The 13,655-nt window shown below is 39.2% G+C and overlaps 1 protein-coding gene across 1 annotated transcript in view; it reads right to left on the reverse strand.

The window, feature by feature from the left end:
- Positions 1-13,655, reverse strand: part of POLQ (DNA polymerase theta) — a 143,702-nt gene that overhangs the window by 18,009 nt on the left and 112,038 nt on the right. The window lies entirely within an intron of this gene.

The following is a 13,655-nucleotide window of genomic DNA, read 5'->3' on the forward strand; positions in this document are numbered from 1 at the left end:
CATATTTTTAGTCCAGGAGGTAATTATTATACAATACTTTTCATAGATTTCTGTTGTAGTAAACAAACTTTCTTTTTTTTTTTGCAGTTTTTGGCCGGGGCTGGGTTTGAACCGGCCACCTCTGGCATATGGGGCCGGCGCCCTATCCCTTTGAGCCACTGATGCCGCCCATAGATTTCTGTTCTTTGATTGTGTGAATCCCCTTGTACTCTTTAATCTTACCATTTCTTGACTTAACATATCCCAATAAGCTCCTTGTTACCCATCTGTGCTATGATCCAAAGCAGGATCTTATGAAATCAATGAAAGAGTTATAATAAACATTTTACTAGAAATGTTTATGGCACACTTCTGAAAATTCAAAAAGACTATGTAGAATGTAGGATTCAAACACATTTTGATTCCTTAGCATTAATCCTTCGCAATCTAGGTCAGTTATTATGTCTTATGGATCTCCAGGATGAATCCTTTGCTGTTGGTGATATCTGACCACTAGCAAAGGTATTTCAGAAAACAATCAGGTTCTTATCATTTTCCCTTTAAGAATTACGGTTTTGGTAGTATTTTTCCAGGATGGAAATCTCACCCCACCTGTTTCCAAGTGGAATAAAAAGCCATTTTAATTGCAAAAAAAAGAAAGAAAGAAAGAATTGCTGTTTTATTGCAGATTGAAGAACAAAGAAAAGGATAAGAACATGGCTGACTGGAGCCAGCTTTCCACAGAGGCTCCCATCCAAAAGAAGAGTTAAAAGGATAGAAGTTTAGCAAGTAAGCTGATGGTTTGGAGCTGAGCCAAGAGAGAAGGTTGAAGAACACACATCAACCCTGCTGAGGCGAGCTGCTACTTCAAGGAAACAAACAATAGGTACAAAATCCATCGCCAAGCTGATGGGAGTCCCCTCCCCCATGAGAACAGCTCGCAGTATACTTTCTACAAACAAGTGAGCAGAGTTCTGGTATCCTCCTATGTTATCCCATGGGAGAGACCCCCTAAAACTTGGAACTACTTCACCAGAAAGGACCCACTTTCACTAGTGGCACTCTCCTGCCAGGCATACAACTGTATATATTCTCTATCTGCAATTCAGAACTCTGAGCACTCCCCTCCACTCTCACCCCAAGGTCTGGAAACCTGTCCCCCATGGAGTGCAGATTCTGAGGCATTTTCTCGAGAGGTGTGAACAAGGTATGGGCTGTTGCAGGTCTGTGCTGATTCTCTACTCGGGTGACAGCCACTGGCGTAACAGATCTGGGATGGAAATGCAGGCCCCGTGAGTAAAGAGTATGCAGTACCTGCCCGGGTACTGCAAGGATGGAGACTAGAATACACGTGCACAGAGACAGCATACTCCCAGGGCGGGACTGATCCAGAAATGCTGCTTTAGTGAGCCTAAAAAGCACTGGCCCTCAGGGGAACTTAGCTGAGACAAAAGCAGACGGGGCAACAGCACCAGCCCAGGGAGAAGCAGAAAATGAGAGCTGTGTGTGAGTACGGGCCCAGGGAGAGGCAGGAACTGAGCTGAGTGAGAGCTCTAACCACACCCACCCGAACACAGACTGCAGCACAGACAGAGATTCCAGCTCCATGAGAATTGGCACATGGAAGTGGCACAGGGCAGGGCTGAGTCACAGTTTCTGTGAACAGCACCTGGCCCACAGTGGAATATAGCCGGGACAGAAACATTAATTCTGTGAGAATATAAGTGGCAGCAACATCAACTGGGGGCAGGACTGGAACCAAGTGAATTGCCCCAGGTTCCATTAAGCACCTGAGGTTGTCAGCCTTCAGCTCCCCCAGCCAGCTGGTGGCAGAGTGCAGCGGCCTGGCCAACGAGACACAGATCTCCCTGTCACTCAGGCAGACGCAAACCCCTAGAGCATCTCCTCATTAGAGGGAACTGGGTCACAGCCCTGGAGGGTTACCAGTGACTGGGTGTGATGGAGGTGCAAGGTGGGAAAGGAGGCATCAACCTTACTATACTAATTTATTCGCTGGGTGGGCCCTTCTGACTCCAGGGAGCATCAAAGCAAGTCATACTCGAGCTGCCAGCAGACCCCTGCTATCTAGTTGCTGGAGACCTTTTGAACTCTCCCACTTGAGATTGGGTGCTAACTGGGACAATTCATTTAGAACTCTTGACCTGGGCCAATCACCTGAGGACTACACAAACTGGTACCCTGGGTGTGTGGTTGTGGGAAGGTTAAATTTTCTTTTTCCAGTTGTTGCCCACGGGAGGTGGGGTGACTTAGTGCTTGTATTTCTCCACAGCTGAGACTTCAACCCAGATTTACGAATTCTGTAGGACTGGACAGAGACCAGCTGAAAACAAGACAGAGCCACTTAGCCCCACCTGACCAAGCAGCTCCCCAGGGTCTTGGCCATAGCACTGGACAGGTACTTTGCAGAGCTCTAGGGGAAAAGGTACAGACACCAGCTCTTGGGCAAAGGGCTGGTTAATCCCTACTCCAAGAGCCTCCAACCTAACTTCACCTTATCTGCTCATCTAGCAAACAGTGTAAAATAATCATGGGGTGGAATCAGGGAAAAAACTCTGGCAGAATAATCAGAGTAGATCAACTCCCCCAAGGAATGACATGGCAGACATACCAGAAGATCCCATTCATAAACAAATGGCTGAAATGTTAGAAATTGAATTCAGAATTTGGATTGCAAATAACATTAATAGAATGGAGGTAAAGTTGGAATTAGAAATTCAAGGAGCATTTCAAAAGTTGTCTCAAGAATTAAATGAATTCAAAGACAAAATCACCAAAGATTTTGACACATTGAGGCAAGAACTTCTAGCCCTCAAAGATCTGAGAAATACAGTAGAATCCCTCAGTAACAGAATGGAGCAGGTAGAAGAAAGGATTTCTGACACTGAAGACAAAGCTTTTGAATGCTCACAAATGCTCAAAGAGGAAGAGGAGTGGAGAGCAAAAATGGATCATTCTTTCAGAGAGCTATGGGATAATTCAAAGAAAACTTAATATTTGCCTCATAGGAATCTCTGAAGCCAATAAGGTGGCTCTGAATGGCCCAGAAGCTCTAATCCATGAGATAATCAAAGAAAACATCCCAGACATGCCAAGAGATTCTCAAATTCAGGTAGCAGACAGTTTCAGAACCCCAGCACCACTCAACCCGAATAAGGCATCTCCAAGACACATTATAATTACTTTGTCAAAGTTAATATGAAGGAGAATATTCTGCAAGCAGCCAGACAAAAGAAAACCATAACCTACAAGGGGAAGAATATTAGAATGACTGCAGATCTCTCTACTGAAACCTTTCAAGCTAGAAGAGGGTGGTCATCGATTTTTACTCTACTAAAACAAAATAATTTTCTTTTTTTTCCCTTTCATGTGTTCCTCCAATCCTTTAATTCATCAGTTTAAGCAAAACGTCTCATTTTAGGGCTAGCATTTAACATCTAATTTTTTTTACTTTTTTTTTTTATTGTTGGGGATTAATTGAGGGTAGAATAAGCCAAGTTGATTGCAATTGTTAAGCAAAGTCCTTCTTGCAATCATGTCTTGCCCACATAAAGTGTGACACACACTAAGGACCCACCTCCCTCCTTCCATCCCTCTTTCTACTTTTCCTTCCCCCCTATAACCTTAATTGTCATTACTTGTCCTCATATCAAAATTGAGTACATAGGATTCATGCATCTCCATTCTTGTGATGCTTTACTAAGAATAATGTCTTCCACTTCCATCCAGGTTAATATGAAGGATCTAAAGGCTCCATTTTTTTTAATAGCTGAATAGTATTCCATGGTGTACATATACCACAGCTTGTTAATCCATTCCTGCGTTGGTGGGCATTTAGGCTGTTTCCACATTTTGGCAATTGTAAACTGAGCTGCAATAAACAGTCTAGTACAAGTGTCCTTATGATAAAAGGATTTCTTTCCTTCTGGGTAGATGCCCAGTAATGGGATTGCAGGATCAAATGGGAGGTCTAGCTTGAGTGCTTTGAGGTTTCTCCATACTTCCTTCCCAGGTTGTACTGGTTTGCAATCCCACCAGCAGTGTAAAAGTGTTCCCTTCTCTCCACATCCACGCCAGCATCTGCAGTTTTGAGATTTTGTGATGTGGGCCATTCTCACTGGGGTTAGATGGTATCTCAGGGTGGTTTTGATTTGCATTTCTCTAATATATAGAGATGATGAACATTTTTTCATATGTTTGTTAGCCATTCGTCTGTCATCTTTAGAGAAGGTTCTATTCATGTCTCTTGCCAATTGATATACGGGATTGTTGGCTTCTTTCATGTGGATTAATTTGAGTTCTCTATAGATCCTAGTTATCAAGCTTTTATCTGATTGAAAATATGCAAATATCCTTTCCCATTGTGTAGGTTGTCTCTTTGCTTTGGTGGTTGTCTCCTTAGCTGTACAGAAGCTTTTCAGTTTAATGAAGTCCCATTTGTTTATTTTTGCTGTTGTTGCAATTGCCATGGAAGTCTTCTTCATGAAGTCTTTCCCCAGGTCAATATCTTCCAGTGTTTTTCCTATGCTTTCTTTGAGGATTTTTATTATTTCATGCCTTAAGTTTAAGTCCTTTATCCATCTTGAATCAATTTTTGTGAGTGGGGAAAGGTGTGGGTCCAGTTTCAGTCTTTTACATGTAGACATCCAGTTCTCGCAACACCATTTATTGAATAGGGAGTCTTTCCCCCAAGGTATGTTCTTGCTTGGTTTATCGAAGATTAGCTGGTTGTAAGATGTTAATTTCATTTCTTGGTTTTCAATTCGATTCCAAGTGTCTATGTCTCTGTTTTTGTGCCAGTACCATGCTGTCTTGACCACTATGGCTTTGTAGTACAGGCTAAAATCTGATATACTGATGCCCCCAGCTTTATTTTTATTACTAAGAACTGCCTTAGCTATACGGGGTTTTTTCCGGTTCCATACAAAATGCAGAATCATTTTCTCCAAATCTTGAAAGTACGATGTTGGTATTTTGATAGGAATGGCATTGAATAGGTAGATTGCTTTGGGAAGTATAGACATTTTAACAATGTTGATTCTTACCATCCATGAGCATGGTATGTTCTTCCATTTGTTAATATCCTCTGCTATTTCCTTTTTGAGGATTTCATAGTTTTCTTTATAGAGGTCCTTCACCTCCTTCGTTAGGTATATTCCTAGGTATTTCATTTTCTTTGAAACTATGGTGAAGGGAGTTCTGTCCTTAATTAGCTTCTCATCTTCACTGTTATTGGTGTATACAAAGGCTACTGACTTGTGGACATTGACTTTATATCCTGAAATATTACTGTATTTTTTTATGACTTCTAGGAGTCTTGTGGTTGAGTCTTTGGGGTTCTCTAAGTATAAGATCATGTCGTCAGCAAGGAGGGAGAGTTTGACCTCCTCTGCTCCCATTTGGATTCCCTTTATTTCCTTGTCTTGCCTAATTGTATTGGCTAGAACTTCCAGCACTATGTTGAATAGTAAAGGTGACAGAGGACAACCTTGTCTGGTTCCAATTCTAAGGGGAAAAGCTTTCAGTTTTACTCCATTCAGTAAAATATTGGCTGTGGGTTTGTCATAGATAGCTTCAATCAGTTTTAGAAATGTGCCACCTATGCCTATACTCTTCAGTGTTCTAATTAGAAAAGGATGCTGGATTTTATCAAATGCTTTTTCTGCATCTATTGAGAGGATCATGTGGTCTTTATTTTTGCCTCTGTTAATATGGTGGATAACATTTATGGACTTGCGTATGTTAAACCAGCCTTGCATCCCTGGGATGAAGCCTACTTGATCATGATGAATGACTTTTTTGATGATAAGCTGTAATCTATTGGCTAGGATTTTGTTGAGAATGTTTCCACCTATATTCATGAGTGAGATTGGTCTGAAATTCTCCTTTTTGTTTGGGTCTTTTCCTGGTTTTGGTATCAGGGTGATGTTTGCTTCATAGAATTAGAATGTGTTGGGGAAGCTTCCTTCTTCCTCAATTTTTTGGAATATTTTCTGCAGTACAGGAATAAACTCTTCCTTGAAGGTTTGATAGAATTCTGGTGTTAAGCCATATGGACCAAGGCATTTTTTGGTTGAAAGATTTTTTATTGTTTCCTTGATCTCAGTGCTTGAAATTGGTCTGTTCAGAAGCTCTATTTCTTCCTGGCTAAGTCTAGGGAGAGGGTGTGATTCCAAATACTGATCCATTTCCTTCACATTGTCAAATTTCTGGGCATAGAGTTTCTGGTAGTATTCAGAGATGTATCTCTGTGGGATCCGTTGTTATTTCCCCTTTATCATTTCTGAGTGAGGTTACTAGAGATTTTACTTTTCTATTTCTCGTTAGTCTGGCCAATGGTTTATCTATTTTATTTATTTTTTCAAAAAACCAACTCCTTGTTTCATTAATTTTCTGAATGATTCTTTTGTTTTCAATTTCATTGATCTCTGATTCGATTTTGGATATTTCTTTTCTTCTACTGAGTTTAGGCTTAGATTGTTCTTCTTTTTCCAATTCCATAAGATGGCTTGTGAGGTTGTTGATGCGCTCTCTATTTTTCGAATGTAGACATCTAAAGCAATGAATTTTCCTCTCAAAGCTTCTTTTGCAGTATCCCACAGGTTTTGGTTGCTTGTGTCTTCAATGTTGTTATGCTCAAGGAAGTTAATGATTTCCTGTTTTATTTCTTCCTGCACCCATCTGTTATTCAACAGAAGATTGTTTAATTTCCATGCCTCTGTCTGGGGTCGAGCGTTTTTGTTAGAGTTGAGTTCAACCTTTAGTGCCTTATGGTCTGAGAAGATACAAGGTAAAATTTCAATTCTTTTGATTCTGTTGATATTTGTTTTGTGTCCCAGGATATGATCAATTTTGGAGAATGTTCCATGGGGTGATGAGAAGAATGAATATTCTTTATCTTTGGGATGGAGTGTTCTATATGCATCTATCAAGCACAGTTGTGCTAGGGTCTCATTTAAATCTCTTATATCTTTGTTTAATTTCTGTTTAGAGGATCTGTCCAGCTCTGTAAGACGAGTGTTAAAGTCCCCTGTTATGATGGTATTATCAGATATCATATTGCTCAGATTAACTAAGGTCTGTTTCAAGAATCTGGGAGCATTTAAATTGGGTGCATAAATATTTAGAATTGAAACGTCTTCTTGTTGTATTTTTCCCTTGACCAATATAAAGTGACCATCTTTGTCTTTTTTGACTTTAGTTGCTTTAAATTCACATGTATCTGAAAATAAGATCGCAACTCCTCCTTTCTTCTGAACTCCATTTGCCTGAAAAATTGTCTTTCAACCCTTGAGTCAGAGCTTTAATTTGTCTTTTGAAGCCAGGTGTGTTTCTTGCAGACAGTAGATGGATGGCTTGTGTTTTTTAATACAGTCAGCCAATCTATGTCTCTTCAGTGGGGAATTCAAGCCATTAACATCTATTGAGATAATTGATAAGTGTGGTAGTATTCTATTCATCTTATTTTGTGAGAGTCCATTGCTTAGTTTTATCTTTTGCATCAGTGTGGAGGTTTGGTTCTGTCCTTTAATTTCTGAGTTCTTACTTTGCTGCTGATCCATTGTGGTGGTCAGTGTGTAGAACAGGTTGAAGTATTTCCTGTAGAGCTGGTCTCGTTGTGGCGAATTTCCTCAATGTTTGTATATCCGTAAATGATTTGATTTCTCCGTCAATTTTGAAGCTTAGCTTAGCAGGGTACAAAATTCTGGGCTGGAAATTGTTCTGTTTAAGTAGAGTAAACGTAGATGACCATTGTCTTCTTGCTTGGAAAGTTTCATTAGAGAAGTCTGCGATCACTCTGATGGATTTGCCCCTGTAGGTCAACTGGCGCTTACTCCTGGCAGCTTGCAGAATCTTTTGCTTTGTCTTGACTTTGGACAGGTTCATCACAATGTGTCTTGGCGAAGCTCGGTTAGAGTTGAGGAGACCTGGGGTCCGATATCCCTCTGAAAGCACTGTGTCAGAATCTTTGGTAATATTTGGGAAATTTTCTTTATTCTCTAGTATGGCTTCCATTCCTCTGGGGCATTCTTCTTCCCCTTCTGGAATTCCTATAACTCGTATGTTGGAACGCTTCATAAAGTCCCATAATTCTGACAGCAACGGTTCTGCTTTCTCTCTCTTCTTTTCTGCCTCTTTTACTATCTGAGTTATCTCAAAAACTTTGTCTTCTACCTCTGAAATTCTTTCTTCTGCCTGGTCTAACCTGTTGCTGATACTTTCCATTGCATCTTTAAGTTCCCTAATTGACTGTTTCATTACCTTCAACTCTGCTATATCCTTTTTATATTCTTCATATCGTTCACCTCTGATTTGATTCTGTTTTTGGATTTCCTTTTGGTTATTTTCCACTTTATTAGCAGTTTCCTTCATTGTTTCCATCATTTCTTTCATTGTTTTCATCATGTGTATTCTAAATTCTCTTTATGTCATTCCTAACATTTCTTTACAGGTGGAATCCTCTGTAGTAGCTACCTTATAGTCCCTTGGCGGGGTTGTTCTGGACTGGTTCTTCATGTTGCCTGAAGTTTTCTGCTGATTCTTCCTCATGAGTGATTTCTTTTATCTGTTTCCTTGCCGTAATTTTCCTTTCACTTCCTCTTGCTCTTTAAGTTCTTGTGCCGTTTTTCCACTGTTTTAGTCCTCCTCTTGGGGTCCAGAAGTCTCTCGCTGACTCCCTGTATCCTCACAGGGATCATGATAAGCAGATCCCACCAGCCAGAGATGCCTGGAGTCCTATCTCCCCAAACTCACAGTGCTCAGATGCAAGGAAGGTGTTACTCGGCCGCCATCTTGCTCTCCTCGAGCAACATCATAGTAAACATGCCCAGTGGTTTAGAGGAGGAGAAATTTCTGTTACTTGTCTTAGATTCATCTTCCTAGTGCTCATTCCATACTACAGAACTTGACTTTCTTGAAGGTCCAAAGTCTGCAAGTCTTTGCCTGGTCTCCTCTCAAAACAAAATAATTTTCAACACAGGATCCTGTATCCAGCTAAATTGAGTTTCATGTGATAAAGAAATTAAATACTTTAATGACATTCGCATGTTGAAGAAATTTGCCATAACTAAACCAGCTCTCCAGGATATTCTCAGACCTATCCTCCATAACGACCAGTGCAATCCTCTACCACCAAAGTAAACTCACTCAGAAACTTTTGATCAAATTCCAACTTCCACAATGGGAAAAGGATTAAAAGTTTCCACTGGACTTTTAAAAAACTCAATACCCAAAATTCTACCAGGCTTATCAATATTCTCAATTAATGTGAATGGTTTAAATTTTACTCTAAAGAGGCACGGGTTGGTTGACTGGATACAAAAACTCAGGCCACATATCTACTAGGTATAAGAACCTCAACTTACCATAAAAGATAAATATAGACTCAGGGTGAAGGGATGGTCATCTATATTTCAGGCAAATGGAAATCAGAAAAAAGCAGGTGTTGAAATTTTATTCGCAGATACATTAGGCTTTAAACCAAGAAAAGTAAGGAAAGATAAGGACAGTCACTTCATATTTGTTAAGGGTAACACTCAACATGAGATTTCAATTATTAACATTAATGCACCCAACCAGAATGCACCTCAACTTATAAGAGAGACTCTAACAGACATGAACAACTTGATTTCCTCAAGCACCATAACAGTTGGAGATTTTAACACTCCTTTGGCAGTGTTGGATAGATCCTCCAATAAGAAACGCAGCAAATGGGTGGCCCCTGTGGCTCAAGTAGTAGGGCGCCAGTCCCATATGTCAGAGGTGGCGGGTTCAAACCTAGCCCTGGCCAAAAAAAAAAAACAAAGAAGAAGAAACACAGCAAAGAAATTTTAGACTTAAACTTAACCATTCAACAATTGGATTTAACAGCCATCTATAGAACATTTCATCCTAACAAAATTGAATACACATTTTTCTCATCAGCCCATGGAACATACTCCAAAATTGATCACATCTTAGGTCACAAGTCTAACCTCAGCAAATTTAAAAGAATACAAATTATTCCTTGCATCTGCTTGGCCCACCATGGAATAAAAGTTGAACTCAGTAACAACAGGAATCTGCATACTCGTACAAAAACATGGAAGCTAAACAACCTTATGCTGAATGATAAGTGGGTCAGAGACAAGATTAAGAAGGAAATTATGAAAGTTTTGGAACAAAACAGTAATGAAGACACAGTTTATCAGAACCTCTGGGATATCATAAAGGCAGTCCTAAAAGGAAAATTCATAACACTGCAAGCCTTCCTCAAGAGAACAGAAAGAGAGGAAGTTAACAACTTAATGGGACATTACATGCAACTGGAAAAGGAAGAACATTCCAACCCCAAACCCAGCAGAAGAAAAGAAATAAACAAACAGCAGAATTAAATGAAATTGAAAACAAGAGATCAGGAAATTATATAACAGATCAATAAATCAAAAAGTTGGTTTTTTGAAAAGGTCAATAAAATAGATAAACCCTTGGCTAAGCTAACCAGGAAAAAAAAAGAGTAAAAATGTCTAAATTCATCAGTCAGAAATGACACAAATGAAATAACAGATTCCTTAGAAATTCAAAAAATCCTTAATGGATATTACAAGAAACTCTATTCTCAAAAATAAGAAAATTTGAAGGAAATAGGCCAATACTTGGAAGCATGCCACTTTCCTATACTTAGCCAGAATGAACTGGAAATTTTGGGAAGGCCTGTATGAAGATCTGAAATAGCATCAACTATCCAAAATCTCCCTAAAAGGAAAAGCCATAGACCAAAAGGCTTCACATCAGAATTCTACCAAACCTTTAAAGAGGAACTAGTACCTATATTACTTAACCTTTTCCAAAACATAGGAAAAGAAGAAATACTACCCAATACATTCTATGAAGCAAACATCACCTTGATCCCCAAACCCAGAAAAGACCCAACAAGAAAAGAAAATTATAGACCAATCTCACTAATGAATATTGATGCAAAAATATTCAATAAGATCCTAGCAAACAGGGCCACGCCTGTGGCTCAAAGGGGTAGGGTGCTGGCCCCATATGCCGGAGGTGGCGGGTTCAAACCGAGCCCCGGCAGAAAACTGCAAAAAAAAAAAACAAAAAACAAAAACCAAGATCCTAGCAAACAGAATCCAGCAACACACCAAACAAATTATACACCATGACCAAGTGGGTTTTATCCCAGGGTCTCAAGGCTGCTTCAATATACGTAAATCTATAAATATAATTCATCACATAAACAAAAGAAAAAACAAAGACCATATGATTGTCTCAATTGATGCAGAAAAAGCTTTTGATAATATCCAGCATTGCTTCATGATCAGAACACTTAAGAAAATTGGTATAGAAGAGAATTTTCTTAAACTGATAAGAGGTCATCTACAGCAAACCCACAGCCACTATAGTATTGAATGGACTTAAATTGAAATCATTTCCACTCAGATCAGGAACCAAGCAAGGTTGCCCACTGTCTCCACTGCTTTTCAGCATTGTAATAGAAGTCTTAGCCATCACAATTAGGCAAGAGAAGGCGATCAAGAGTATCCATGTAGGGTCAGAGGAGATCAAACTTTCACTCTTTGCCGACAATATGATTGTATATCTGGAAAACACCAGGGATTCTACTACAAAACTCTTAGAAGTGATCAAGAAATACAGCAGTGTCTCAGGTTACAAAATCAATACTCATAAATCTGTAGCCTTTATATATACCAACAATAGTGAAGCTGAAAAAACAGTCAAGGAATCTATTCCTTTCCCAGTAGTGCCAAAGAAGATGAAGTATTTGGGAGTTTATCTAACAAAGGACGTGAAAGATCTCTATAAAGAGAGAACTATGAAATTCTAAGAAAAGAAATAGCTGAAGATGTTAACAAATGGAAAAACATGCCATGCTCATGGCTGGAAAGAATCAACATTGTCAAAATGTCCATATTTGGGTAAAGCAATCTACAATTTTAATGCAACCCCTATTGAAGCTCTACTGGTACACTTTAAAGATCTCAAAAAAATACTTCATTTTATATGGAGTCAGAAAAAAACTCAAATAGCTAAGACATTACTCAGAAATAAAAAACAAAGCAGGAGGAATCATGGTAGCACACCTCAGATTATACTATAAATTGATAGTGATCAAAACTGCATGGTACTGGCACAAAAACAGAGAGGTAGATGTATGGAACAGAATAGAGAACCAAGAGATGAACCCAGCTACTTAACGTTATTTGATCTTTGACAAGCCAGTTAAAAACATTCAGTGGGGAAAAGACTCCCTATTTGACAAATGGTGCTGGGTGAACTGGCTGGTGACCTGTAGAAGACTGAAACTGGACCCATACCTCTCAACATTAACTAAGATAGACTCTCACTGGATTAAAGATTTAAACTTAAGACATAAAACTATAAAAAATGTAGAAGAAAGTACAGGGAAAACACTTGAAGAAATATTTTATGAGGAAATGCATGCCCCTCCACCCCCCAGGCAATTGAAGCAACACCAAAAATACATTACTGGGATCTGATCAAACTAAAAAGCTTCTGCAGAGCCAAGAACACAGTAAGTAAAGTAAGTAAGCAGCCCTCAGAATGGGAGAAGATATTGGCTGGTTATGTCTCAGACAAAGGTTTAACAACCAGAATCCAGAGAACTCAAATGTATAAGCAAGAAAAGAACAAGTGATTCCCATCGCAGGCTGGGAAAGGGACTTGAAGAGAAACTTCTCTGAAGAAGACAGACGCACAGCCTATAGACACATGAAAAAATGCTCATCATCCTTAATCATCAGAGAATGCAAATCAAAACCACTTTGAGATATCATCTAATCCCAGTAAGATTAGCCCACATCACAAAATCCCAAAACCAGAGATGTTGGCGTGCATGTGGAGAAAAGGGAACACTTCTGTACTGCTGGTGGGAATGTAAGCTAATAAGTTCCTTTTGGAAAGATGTTTGGAGATCACTTAGGCATCTAAAAATAGACCTGCCATTCAATCCTTCAATTCCTCTACTAGGTATATATCCAGAAGACCAAAAATCATATTATAACAAAGATATTTGCACCAGAATTTTTATTGCAGCCCAACTCATAATTACTAAGTCATGGAAGAAGCCCAAGTGCCCGTCGACCCATGAATGGTTTAATAAATTGTGGTATATGTACACCATGGAATATTATGCAGCCTTTAAAAAAGATGGAGACTTTACCTCTTTCATGTTCACATGGATGGAGCTGGGACATACTCTTCTTAGCAAGGTATCTTAAGAATAGAAGAAAAAGTATCCAATGTACTCAGCCCTATTATAAAACCAATTTATAGCTTTCTTATGAAAACTATAACCCAACTATAGTCCAAGAAGAAGGGGAAAGAGGAGATGGGAGAGAGGAGGGAGGAGGATGGGTAGCGGGAAGGTAATTGGTAGGACCACACAACGATGCATTTAACAAGGGCACATGTTAAATTTACTAAATGTAGAGCATAAATGTCTGAACATGATAATTAAGAAAAATGCGGTGAAGGCTGTGTTAACCAGTTTGATTAAAATATTTCAAATGGTATATAAAACCAGCACATTGTACCCATGATTACATTAATGCACACAGCTATAATTTAATTAAAAAAAAAAGAAAAGGATGAGATATAAGAGGCTGCTCCTCTACAAATTCTCTTAC

Source organism: Nycticebus coucang, chromosome 16 (assembly GCF_027406575.1).
Source record: "Nycticebus coucang isolate mNycCou1 chromosome 16, mNycCou1.pri, whole genome shotgun sequence".
Lineage (NCBI taxonomy): Eukaryota > Metazoa > Chordata > Mammalia > Primates > Lorisidae > Nycticebus > Nycticebus coucang.